Below are 14,422 nucleotides of genomic sequence, written 5' to 3'. Positions count from 1 at the left end.
AAAAAAATGCTGTGATCTAACTCCAAAAAAGTAAAAAGGACATGATAAAGGTAAGAGAAGATAAAGAAATAGGAAAACACACAACATAGGAACAACAAAACAAGAAAATTATGGCTCACTTTTGTAATCCCCATACTTTAGGAAGACAAGGTGGGAGGACACCTTGAGCCCAGGAGCTCAAGGCTACAGTGGTTGCACCACTGCACTCCAGCCTGGGTGACAGAATGAGACCCTGTCTCAAAAAAAATGTAGATTGAAAAAAATAATAAACCTTTAAGTAAACTGGGAATAAAGGGCAGCCTCCTCAAATAGTTAAAGGGTGTAGATAGAAAACCTACAGTAAACATCATATTTAATGGCTGGAAAAAAGGCAAGAATATTTACTTGACTCTTTCTGGTTAACATACTGGCGAATTTAGCCAGTACAATAAGCAAAGCAAAGTAGGGAGTGGGCCTGCAACCTGGAAAGGAAGAAATAAAAGTGTTGTTATTTGTAGACAACATATCCTTCTATGTAGAAGATCTCAAAAACTGCACAAAATATTTACTAGACCTAATAAGCAGGTTTTGCAAAATATCTAAATAATTTGGAGAGATTAATTAAAACTCAGGTGTTCTGATTCTAGAGTCTACACACTTAACAATTATGTTATGCTGCCTCTCCTGCCTCCCTTTCCCTTCTGTAATTCACACAATTATCTTCCACACTGTTTTCTGAATTGGTTCCATGATACATGATGCTTGCATGCAGATGCTCCTATTATTTAGCCAAACTTTAATATTGAAAAAAAAACCTCCATAAAAACATTTAAGTCACCATTTAATAAAAAATTTAATCTTAATTTTTATGTTTTAGTGTTCAAAAATGACCTCTCATACGTCCTGGCAGTGAGATAGTTTATTGGGAATACAGACCTATGATAATCATGTTGGATCTTTAAATTAGTTAAGAGGATTCTTATCTGCAGAACACTGGGGATGTGATTGATGCTAAATATTCAGTGAATGCCCTGAGCTTTGACCCTCTAGGATTAGAAAGTATAGAAATTTTGTCCCTTGGGAGTTGTGTTCTGGTTGATGATACTCTTTTTTTGCTAGTTTGCCGAAAAAATTAAAAGATCCTGGCCCTGGATTTTGTTGTTGAGAAGACCAACAGGAAGCTTGATTTAATGTCTAACACTTCTTTGAAATTACACATCTATGGAAAATCTCAGCATGTTCATGGATATGGCTGCCTGAAAAGTGTCATACCATACACAATTGCAGCTGCCAGAGAAAGGCCAAATCAGTGCCTGTCAAACAAAAAACAAATAGAAAACAAAATGATAGTCTTAATCTAATGATATAAATATTCAGATTAAACAGATGATCTAAAGACACCAATTAGGGGAAGAGATTGTCATATTAGATAAAAACACAGAGACTATATGCTGCCTACAAGAAGCATACTAAATGTAAAGACACAAATGAGTTTAAAGTAAAAGAATGGAAAAAAGATATACCATGATAACACAAATCAAAAGAAATGTGGTGGGCCTATATTAATATCAGATAAAAATCTATTTCAGGATAAATAATAACAGATTTTTTAAAGACCAGTTCATAGTGATAAAGGAATCAGTTTATCATGAGAACGTAATCCTAAATACTTACGCACTTAATAGCAGAGCTTCACCATACATGAAGCAATAACTAATAAAACTTCAAAGGAAAAATAGGTAAATCCACAATTACAGAAATTTCAATACATTCTCACTAATTGAGAGAATGAGAAGATAGACAATTAGTAAAGTTATAGTAGGTAGACTTGAACAGCAAAATCAACCAATTTGACCTAGTTGACATTTGTAGAACATCCCACCCCAAAATGGTACAATACACATTTTTAAGACCATGTAAAACATTTACCAAGACAGAGCAATAAATTTAAAAGTTAAGGTGATTCGTTCTCATGTGATTCTAATGTAATTCATTAGAAATCAATTACATTAGAAATAACATAAAAGTATCTGGAAAATACCAAATATATGGAAACTAAATAACACACTTCTAAATAACCCATTGGTCAAAGAATGAATCAAAAAGGAAATGAAGTATTTTGAACTCAATGAAAATAAAAACACAACATATCAACATTTGTGAAATGCCTCTAAAGTAGTACTTAAAGAGAAATTTAAAGTGCTAAAGGAATGCATTAGAAAAGTCTCAAACCAATGAATCAGTTTCCACCTTAAGAAGATAGGAGCAGGAAAAAATGAAATGCATTATAAACAGCAGAATGATCTGTTCAAAGCATAAATTAAACAGAAAAAACAAAATACATCAAAAGCTGGCTTTTTGAGAAGATATGTCAGACTCAGGAAAAAGAGAGGACACAATTATTCAAATCAGAAATGAGAGAAGTGACATTACTACAGACTTTACAGACATCCAAAAAATAATAAGGGAAGATTATGAGCATCTTAATACCAATAAACTTGATAACAGATGAAGTGGATAAATCCTTTGAAAGATACAAACTACCACAGCTCACTTGAGAAGAAATAGATATTAACATAGTCCTGTATCAATTTTTAAAATTCAATTTGTAGTGTAAAACCTTATCAAATTCAGGATCATAGACCTTCACTGGTGAACTGTCTCAAACCAAACAATATTTAAAGAGGCAGCAATTCAAACTCTATACAAGCTTTTCCACAAAATTGAAAAGGAAGGGATAGTTCCCAATTCATTATATTAGGTCAGCATCACCATGATACAAAACCAGAAGATGTTATAAGAAAATAAAACTACAGACCAATATCCCTTATAAATATTGATGCAAAATTCTAAACAAAATTTTAGCAAATTGAATGTCACATTATATAAAAAGGATAATACATCAAGACCAAGTGGGTTTTCTCTCAGAAATGCAAGGTTAGATTAACATTTGAAAATCAGTCAATGTAAGTCACCACATTAGCAAACAAAAAGGGAAACCATATTATTATCTCAAAAGATGAAAAAAAGTATTTGACAAAAATCATCTAAAAAGGAACTAACTTCTTCAATAGATCAAAAGGAAGTTAATATCATACAGTGAAAGACTGAGTGTTGTTTTTTTTTAAATAAAGAGCAAAGCAAGGATGTCTTCTCTGTCATTTCTATTGATCCATATACTGGAGGTTCAAGGCAGTACAATAGCCAAAAAAATGGCATTTGGTATGGAAAAAAAGAAGTAAAACTCTATTTGCAGATGATATGCTCATTGATATGGTTTGACTGTGTCCCCACCCAAATCTTATCTTGAGTTGTAGCTCCCACAATTCCCACATGTTGTGGGAGGGACCTAGTGAGAGGTGATTGAATCATGGGAGCAGGTCATTCCTGTGCTATTCTTGTGATAGTAAATAAGTCTCATGAGCTCTGATGGTTTTATAGAGGGGGAGTTTCCCTGCACAAGTTCTCTTCTTTTGTCTAGCACCATGTGAAATGTGCTTTTCACCTTCTGCCATGATTGTGAGGCCTCCCCAGCCATGTGGAATTGTGAGTCCATTAAACCTTTTCCTTTTGTAAATAGCACAATCTTGGGTATGTCTTTGTCAGCAGCATGAAAACGAACTAATACAGTCATGTATGTAAAAAATTTTAAATCTTGAAAAAAATATACTAACAACTAATATTTGAGATTAGTAAGATCTTAGCGTACAAGGTCAATAGTCAAAACTCCACAATAAACAATCAGAAATTGAAATTTAAAAACAATACTACTTGCAGGCCACGGGCGGTGGCTCACATCTGTAATCCCAGCACTTTCGGAGGCCAAGACAGATGGATCACAAGGTCAGGAGATCAAGACCATCCTGGCTAACATGGTGAAACCCCATCTCTACTAAAAATACAAAAAAAATTAGCTGGGCGTAGTGGCAGGCACCTGTAGTCCCAGCTAGTCGGGAGGCTGAGGCAAGGGAATGGCATGAACACAGGAGGTGGAGCTTGCAGTAAGCCGAGATCACACCACTGCACTCCAGCCTGGGTGACTGAGTGAGACTCCATCTCAAAAAAAAAAAAAAAAAAAAAAACTACTTGCAATAACATTTAAATATTAAATATAAATAGACATAATAAAATATGTGACAATTATAGAACATTGCTGAAAGAAATTTAGAAGGACCAAAATAGAGAAATAGATCTAGTTTATTGGTTGGAAGGCTCAATGTTGTTAAGATATTAATTCTCCCCAAATTGGTCCATAGATTTAACACAATCTCTTTCAAAATATCAGCCAGTATTTTTTGTGTAAAATTCAACAAACTGCCTTAGCTGTGTGCCAGAGATTCTGGTATGTTGTGTCTTTGTTTTCATTAGTTTCAAAGAACTCCTTGGTTTCTGCCATAATTTCATTATTTATCCCATAGTCATTCAGAACCATGTTGATTTTCATGATTTTGAGTGATTTTCTTAGTCTTGACTCCTGTTTTTATTACGCTGTGGTCTGAGAGTGTGTTTGGTATAATTTTGATTCTTTTGCATTTGCCAAGGATTGTTTTATGTCAAATTATGTGGTCGATTTTAGAGTGTGTGCCATGTGGCAATGAGAAGAATGTATATTCTGTTGTTTTTGGGTGGAGAGTTTTGTAGAGGTCTATCAGATCCATTTGGTCCAATGTTGAGTTTGAGTCCTAAATATCTTTGTTAATTTTCTGCCTCAATATCTATCTAACAATGTCAGTGGAGTGTTAAAGTCTCCCACTTTTATTATGTGGGAGTCTATGTCTCTTTGTAGGTCTCTAAGAACTTGCTTTCTTTGTGTTGGCTGCATTTATATTTAGGATAGTTAGGCCTTCTTGTTGAATTGAACCCTTTACCATTATGTAATGCCCTTCTTTGTCTTGTTAAATCTTTGCTGGTTTAAAGTCTGCCTTGTTTTTTTTAGTTTGTCTGAAATTAGAATTGCAATCCCTGCTTTTTTCTGTTTTTCATTTGCTTGGTGAATTCCCTCCATCCCTTTGTTTTGAGACTATGGATGTCATTATGTGTGATATGCTCTTGAAGACAGCATACCATTGGGTCTTTCTTTTTTATCCAGCTTGGCACTCTGTGCCTTTTAAGTGGGGGCACTTGGTCCATTTACATTCAAGGTTATTATTGATGTGGGTCATTGTGCTCTTAGCTGGTTATTATGCGGCTTGTTTGTGTGGTTTGTTTATACTGTTACTGGTCTGTGTATTTAAGTGTGCTTTTGTATTTGCTGGTGGAAGTCTTTCCTCTCTATAGTTAGTGCTCCTTTCAAGATCTCTTGTGAGGCAGGTCCAAATCTTTCCTGGCTTGTGAGGTTTCAGCTGAGAGGTCCACTGTTAGCCTGATGAAGTTTTCTTTGTAGGCAACCTGTCATTTCTCTCTAGCTACTTTTAACATTTTTTTTTTCATTTTGACCTTGAAAAACCTGACTATTATGGGTCTTGGTGATGATCTTCTTCTGTAGAATCTTGCAGGAGTTCTCTGTAGTTCCTGAATTTAATTGTTGGCCTCTCTAGCAAGGTTGGGGAAGTTTTCATGGATGATAGCCTGAAATACATTTTCCAAGTTGTTTGCTTCCTCCCTTTCAGGAATGCCAATGATTCATAGAGTTAGACTCTTTACGCAGTTTCATACTTCTTGGAGGTTTTGTTCATTCCTTTTAATTCTTTCCTATTTATTGTTGTCTGACTCTCATTTCAGAGAGCCAGAATTCAAGTTCTGAGATTCTTTCCTCTGCTTGGTCTATTCTGTTGTTAATACTTGTGATTGCATTGTGAAATTCTTGTATTGTGTTATTCAGCTCTGTCAGATCCATTATGTTCTGTTTTATACCAGCCATTTCATCTTTCCACTCCTGTATTGTTTTATTTTGATTCTTAGTTTTCTTGGATTGGGTTTTGTTGTTCTCCTGAATCTTTATGATCTTTGTTCCTGTCCATATTCTAAATTGCGTTTCTGTCATTTCAGCCAGCTCAACCTAATTCAGAACTCTTGTGCAGTGTTAACAGGGGAATTCATAGCACTAAATGCCCACATCAAAACATTAGAAAGATCTCAAATTAACAACCTAATATCGTAACTGAAAAAATTAGAGAAACAAGAACAAATCCACTCCAAAGCTATCAAAAGACAAGAAATAACCAAAATCAGAGCTGAACTGAAGGAAACCAAGATACAAAAATATCATTCATACGATCAATAAATCCAGGAGTTGGTTTTCTTGAAAAAATTGATAAGAAAGATAGGTCACTAGCTAGGCTAATAAAGAAAAAAAGAGGAAACGTCAAAATAAACATAATTAACAATGATAAGGAGAATGTTACCTCTAACCCCATAGGAATAAGAGTAACCATCAGAAACTACTGTGATCATCTCTATGCACACAAACTAAAAAATCCTAGAAGAGATGGGTAAATTCCTAGACATATACATGCTCCAAAGATTGAACCAGGAAAAAATTGGTTTCCTGAACAGACCAATAATGAGCTCTGAAATTGAATCAGTAATAAGTAGCCTACCAATCAAAAAAAGCCTAGGACCTCATGGATTCACAGGTGAATTCTACCATGTGTACAATGAAGAGCTGGTACCATTCCTACTGAAACTATTCCAAAAAATTGAGGCTGAGGGACTCCTCCCCAATTCATTCTATAAAATCAGCATCATTCTGATACCAAAACTTGGCAGATACACAACAAAAAAAGAAAATTTTAGGCCAATATTGATAAATATTGATGCAAAAATCCTAAACAAAATATTTGCAAACCAAATCCAGCAGCACATCAAAAAGCTAATACACCACAGTCAAGTAGGCTTCATTCCTGGGATGTGAGTTTGCTTCAACATAAGCAAATAAATAAATGTGATTCATCACATAAATGGAACTAAAGACAAAAGCCACATGATTATCTCAGTAGATGAAGAAAATGCTTTCAATGACATTCAATACCCTTTCATGTTAAAAACTCTCCATAAAATAGATATTGAGGAAACATACCTCAAAATACTAAGAACCATCTATGATAAACACACAGCCAGCATCATACTGCATGGGTAAAAGCTGGAGGCATTTTTCTTGAAAACTGGCACAAGACAAGGATGCCCTCTCTCACCACTATTCAACAGTATTGGAAGCCCTATCCAGAGCAATCAGGTAACAGAAATAAAGAGCATCCAAAGAGGAAGGGAAGAAGTAAAAGTATCTCTGTTTGCAGATAGCATGGTTCTATATCTAAGAAACCCCATAGTCTCAGCTCAAAAGCTTCTTTAGCTAATAAACAACTTTAGCAAAGTTTCAGGATGCAAAATCAATTTACAAAAATCACCGGCATTCCTATGCACCAACAACAGCCAAGCCAAGAGCCAAATCAGGAAGGTAATCCCTTTCACAATGCCATAAAAATAATAAAATACCTAGGAATACAGCTAACCAGAGAGGTGAATGATCTCTACAATGAGAATTACAAAACATTGCTCAAAGAAATCAGAGAAGACACAAGCAAATGGAAAAACATCCCATGCTCATGGATAAAAATAATATCATTAAAGTGGGCATACTTCCCAAACCAAATAACAGATTCAATGCTCTTCCTACCTAACTACCAAGGATATTCTTCACAGAACTATTTTTAAAAAACAATTTTAAAATTCATATGGAAGCCAAAAAGATCTCAAGTAGCCAAGGCAATCCTACACAAAAAGAACGAAGCTGGAGGCATTATGTTACCCGACTTCAAGCTATACTACAGTGCTACAGTAACCAAAACAGCATGGTACTAGTACAAAAATAGGCACATAGACCAATGGAACAGGATAGAGAGCCCAAAAATAAGGCTGCACACCTGGGACCATCTGATCTTCAACAAAGCTGATGAAAGCAATGGAGGAAAGACTCCCTATTCAATAAATGGTGCTGGGTTAGTAATTGGCTATCCATATAAAGAAGATTGAAGCTGGACCCCTTTCTTACACCATATACAAAAATCAACTCAGGATGGATTAAAGATTTAAACATTAAAACTATAAAAGTTCTGAAAGACAACCTAGGCAATACCATCCTGGATATAGGAACAGGCAAAGATTTAATGACAAAGACACCAAAAGCAATCGTGATGAACATGAAAGTTGACAAATGGGACCTAATTAAACTAAAGAGTTTCTGCACAGCAAAAGAAACCATCAACAGAGTAAACAGATAACCTACAAGATGGGAGAAAATATTTGCAAACTATGAGCCTGACAAAGGTCTAACAGCCAACGTCTATAAGGAACTTAAATTTACAAGAGAAAAATAAACAATGCCATTTAAAAAGTGGACAAAGGACATGAATGGACACTTCAAAATAAGACATACATGTGGCCAAAAATCATATTTTAAAAAGCTAAATATCACTGATCATTAGAGAAGTGCAAATCAAAACCACAGTGAGATAACATCTCATACCAGTTAAAATGGCTATTACTAAAAAGCCAAAAAATTACAAATGCTGGCAAGGTTGTGGAGAAAAAAGAACATTTATACACTGTTGGTGAAAGTGTAAATTAGTTTGACTGTTGTGGGGAGCAGTATGGTGATTCTTCAAAGAGCTAAAAGCAAAACTACTATTCAAACCAGCAATCCCATTACTGGGTATATACCCAGAGGAATATAAATCATTCTGTTGTAAAGACATAGGCATTCAAATGTTCATTGCAACTCTGTTCACAATAACAAAGACATGGAATCAACCTAAATGCCCATCGATGACAGATTGGATAAAGAAAATGTGATATATATAAACCATAGAAAATATATAAGTGGAATGGTGATACTGTGTCACCATAAAAAAATAATGAGATCATGTCTTTTGCAGGGACATGGGTGGAGCTGGAGGTCATTGTCCTTAGCAAACTAACTGCAGGAACAGAAATCCAAATACCACTTGTTCTCACTTATAAGTGGGAGCTAAATGATGATAACTCATGAACACTAAGAATAGAACAACAGACACTGGAGTCTACTTGAGGGTGGAGGTTGAGAGAAGGGAGAGAAACAGAAAAAATAACTATTGGTACTAGGCTTAATACTTGGGTGATGAAATAATCTGTACAACAAACCCTCATGATACGAGTTTACCTATATAAGAAACCTTTACATGTACTACCAAACCTAAAATAAAAGTTAAAAAAATGAGTTTGACAAACTGATTCTAAAATTCATATGGATATACAAAGGACTTAAAGTAGTGAAAACAATCTTAAAAAGGAAGAATAAATTGGAGAACTTACTACCTAATTTCAGTACATTCCATAAAGCTATCATTTCAAGATTGTGTGGAACTGGCCTAAAATTGATAAACAATGCATGTGACCTCATTTATTGTAAGTTCTGAAATAGGCAAAATTAGTCTGTGTTGCAAAAATAATTGGAATGGTTTCTGCCTCAGTGGGTGGGTTATCTACAAAGGGACATGAAAGAAATTTATCATGTGCTAGAAATGTTGTATATTTTGATATGGTCACACATTTCTTAAAACTCATCAAGCAATACACTTAAAATGTTTGCACTTCACTATGTGTTCATTATACCACAATGAAAGAAAGGAGAACATTAAATTTACTTTGCAAATAGAGCAAAAATTAACAATGTACCATCAGAAATGAAAATTACTTTATTGAAAGAATTGAATATGAAAAATGCAACCTACTTTATATTTTAAAATAATAGTTCAAATTATTCCCATGAGAACTTTGTCTCTTGGAAAAGGATCTTCATATTATTTAAAGTTATAAAGCAGTAGCATAATTTGGGAAACCTTTTTAAATATCTGTACTTGTTTAACATTTTCACTTTTCCTTTGTAGCATTTCCACTTATATATTTAAAGTTACAGTCTCTCTTCTATTGCTTTCTATCAGAGATTTCTTGTCCAGGGCTCTCGGATCATATATGATTATTTACAAAAAGACAATGATTATGTCTTATCTGCAGAATTTCAGACCATGGCACTCATCTATATAACATGTCATTGCAAAGGCACCCATATCAAGCAGCAGATGAATTTTCCAACCTCTTTGAAATACTTCCCAAGGGCTGTTTTATTCTTATTTTTATGTTTTGAGACAGAGTCTTGCTATACTGCCCAAGCTGGTCTACAACTACTGGGATAAGGTGATCCTCCTACCTCAGCCTCCCAAGTTGGTAGGAGTACAGGCATGCATCACTAAGCCCCTTAATTTTTTTTTTAGAAAAGTGGTCTCACTATGTTGCTCAGGCTGTTCTTGAACTCCTGCATCAGTTTCTCAAAGTGCTGGGATTATAGGCACAAGCCAGGGTGCCCAGCAAGAGCTGTTTAAATCCTGCCTAAAATCAGAGTATGCCAGTGCTATGGAATAATCAAATATGCTGTTTTGTCTTCCTCTTCTCCCTACATGTAGTTACTGTCGCACCCTGCAGGTGTGCTGTCTGCTACTTTTAAGGTATTCCTTGTGTTTGTCACGACCCTCAACAGTATGGTCAAAATACCTGCTAGAGGAATTCCCAGGCAGGACAGTGAAAATGACATGATCTTTCTCAGAAACTGAACTGACTTGGACTGGAATCAGCAACTCAAAACAACCATGGAGACTCAGAATCACAGAATCATGGAATCTTGGTGCTTAGTGTGGAAGGGAGTCACAATATGATTTCTTTCTTTTACCTGAAGTTAAAAAGACATCCTTCTCCGGTGATGGAGAAAATGTTACCTTATATATGCCCTTAGTTTAGAAATGCAGTACATTTCAAATGGAGGACAAACGTCAATACATGTTGGTTGCTGATATTTAAATAAAAATAATTATTATATATTCCTGGTGAATTTTCCTTCTTTATTACCAGTAAGCTTTTCCTTGTCATGAAGTCTACTTTGTCCAACGGTACCAACCCTCTCCTAGTAAGTGTATGAGTGATGTATTTTTTTCATCCTTTTATGTACAAAATTTCTAAATTCTTATAGTTAAAATGTATGTCTAATATAAGCATATGGTTTTTTGCATGTCACTAATCTTTGCCATTTGTGTAGTAGTTTGTCTATTAACATTTAATGACAGTATGATGAATTTGGGTTTCAGTCTACTACTATCTTAATATCTTTTATTGACTTTTTCTGCCTGTTTTATGTTCCTTCTAGTCTTGCTTTGAAGTGTACTGAATATTTTTTAGTATTCCATTTTTCTCTTAGCTTGTTAGTTATGCATTCTATTTATTCTCTTATGCCTACCTTAGAAATACAACGTGTAATTTATACCTTTTCAGCTGTAATAAAAATCAATATTTTTACCTCTTCCTGGTCAAATATAGAATCTTATCTCCATTTCCCTTCTCCAAGTTTATATTTTATTGTTGTGTATTTTAGTTATTATTTTGATTTGCATACACATATATGCATATAAACATATATAATGCACTTATATATATGTAGACATTAAGTCCCATGTTATTATTATTTCATTAAAAACATATTACTTAAGCTTTACTAACATATTTGGCTTTTCTGTTGCCTTTATTTTCCCTGAATCTGAGAGTGTCCTTGTGGGATCATTTTGCTTCTGCCTTAAGAACACTCTGTAGTATTTGCTTTAGTGTAGGTCTGCTGGTGATAAATTCTTCAGTTTCCAGCTGTCTCTAAGTATCTTCACATCACTTTCACATTTGAAGAATTTTGTTTTTATGAATTTAAAATTTTAGGTTTGAAGTGATTTTGTCTCCACAGTTTGAATATATCATTCTATTGTCTCCTGGATTTCTTTAAGTTCAGGGAGTTTTTAAGTTCTTATTGTTTTTCTCTTGGAGTAAATGTGGCTTTTCTTTTCCTCTGATTCTGTTAAGATTTGAGGCTGATCTGTTTCTTGTCCTCTCTACTTCTAGGGCATCCGTTCATCCAACGCCTGGGGTCTTTACCACAGCCTGTCCTCCTCAGCAGGCTCTGAACTCGAGGGTTTGTCCCGTCTGTTCTGTGAGTCTGTTGCTAGCTCTGCTCGGATTTTCAGGCTCTCAACCATTGCTTGCAAAATTGGAAATCCTCACAGGTAAAAAGTAGCTTCAAATATGAGACTCAGTTATCTTGGCTTATAACTCCTCTCCACCTGTAAACATTTCTTTTTTCTTTAATCGACTTTTCTTAGTGGGAGGGTTAATTTCAAATAACAGTCCATCAGGCCAGACTTGGTGGCTCACGCCTGCAATCCCAGAACTTTGGGAGGCCGAGCTAGGCGGATCAGCTGAGGCAGGAGTTCGAGAGCAGCCTGGCCAACATGGTGAAACCCCATCTCTACTAAAAATACAAAAATTAGTCGGGCATGGTGGTGGGTGCCTGTAATCCCAGCTACTTGGGAGGTTGAGGCAGGAGAATTGCTTGAACCTGGGAGGGGCAGGTTGCAGGGAGTCAAGATTGAATCATTGCACTCCAGCCTGGGTGACAAGAGTGGGACTCCACCTCAAAAAATAAATAAATAAATAAATAAATAACAGCCCATCACTGAAGCAGATTAAAGTCCCAGTGTCCTTAAAGCTGAAATGCAGTCTGAATTGGAGGCATCTGTGGGGCCAAAATGTGAATTACTTATTTAGGAAAGAGAGCTAGAGTTAGGCCTAGTAATGAAACAGTTTGAAGTATTGAGTATTGTGGGCAGAAGTAATGAAGAGAAAACAACACAGCAAGATCAACTCTGCTCTTGACTTTTAAAATCTTGTTCCTTATTCATGTACTTCTTTTATTTTTTTTAAATCAAGACAATCATTCATCCAGATTTATGGCTACAATATAGTATCATAATTTTACTCTTTATGATTGAGAAGCAGATTCTAATAGAAAAATAAACATTAATCCCTTGAGTCAAGACTTGTACAATTCCTGGTTTCACAATATAGATCTCTATGGTAGTGGGTGACATAACAAATATACTTTCCTTGATTACATTGCTCATTATAAGGTAATGAGAACTCTTTTCCTGTCATAAATATCTTGTATCAACAAAGACTTTGTTCCACTTAGTATGTGATGAAGTAGTTAGCATCTCAATAATACCCTCACTAAGAATAACTTGAAAACCATATATTTTACAAAGTCATATTATACATTAAAAGATTAAGACCCTTAGAAGTAGTGAGGACTAAAAGGAGCACAATTTCAAGGAGAGAGAAATTTTCATAAATAAGCTCAAGTGGATCACGAGGTCAGGAGATCGAGACTATCCTGGCTAACATGGTGAAACCCCGTCTCTACTAAAAATACAAAAAACTAGCCGGGCGTGGTGGCGGGCGCCTGTAGTCTCAGCTACTTGGGAGGCTGAGGCGGGAGAATGGCGTGAACCCGGGAGGCGGAGCTTGCAGTGAGCCGAGATCACGCCACTGCACTCCAGCCTGGGAGCACAGCGAGACTCCGTCTCAAAAAAAAAAAAAAAAAAAAAAAAAAAAAAAGATCTACAGCTTACTCTGAATGTATTTAGTGATTTGGGGATAGGGCAAGAAGCTGAAACTCAAGCTGGGCTCAGGAAAAGGGTACCGTAGGGGACAGAGAAACCAGAATTATCGGCAGTTGCTTAGGTCTCAGGTGATAAAACAATGACCCGAGGCATCTGAGAAAGAGAACCAGACTTCCATTCAAGATATTTACCAAATTCTGCGGCTGGGTAGAAGCAAGTTTAAGAGTAAAGTTGAAAAACTTATAGCAAGTAAAGTAGAAATGATGAATTCTCCTGGAGCTAAGGAGACATACCACCAAGCTATGGTGGGAATGCTCTGGAGGACCACATTCTAGGAATACGTGTGATGAGAGGTAAAGTGATGATGCCTGATGAATAAGTAAATTAAGTTCAAGAGCATGGATGAGTTAGGGAGAGCTAGCAGTGTGTGAAAAACCTGGGAAGCAGGATTTTATTAGGTTGGTGCCAAAGTAATCGCGATTTTTGCCATTTAAAAGTAATTAAGCCGGGCAGAGAAAGACAAATACTGTATGATTTCACTTACATGTGGAATCTAAAAACATTGAACTCATAGAAGCAGAGAGTAGAATGGTAGTTTCCAGGGACTGTGAGGGGAAAGATGGGGGAGATGTTGGTCTAAGGATACAAAAATCTAAGGATGTCAAGGGACACACCATCACTTTACCTCTCATCACACATATTCCTAGAATGTGGTCCTCCAGAGCTTTCCCTCCATAGCTTGGTGGTATGTCTCCTTAGCTCCAGCAGAATTCATCATTTCTACTTTACTTGCTATAAGTTTTCAACTTAACTCTTTGCCATTTAAAAGTAATGGCAAAAACCGCAATTACTTTGGCCCCAACCTACAGAACTGCAAGCATCTTAGAATCATTTTTTTTTTAATTTTGCTAGACAGAGAGTGAAGGGATTTGAAGAGGTTAGCAGAGAGCTGACCACAAGGGATGTTGAATGGCATAATA

Source organism: Theropithecus gelada, chromosome 6 (assembly GCF_003255815.1).
Source record: "Theropithecus gelada isolate Dixy chromosome 6, Tgel_1.0, whole genome shotgun sequence".
NCBI classification, from domain to species: Eukaryota; Metazoa; Chordata; class Mammalia; order Primates; family Cercopithecidae; genus Theropithecus; species Theropithecus gelada.
This window is presented reverse-complemented; position numbering follows the sequence as displayed.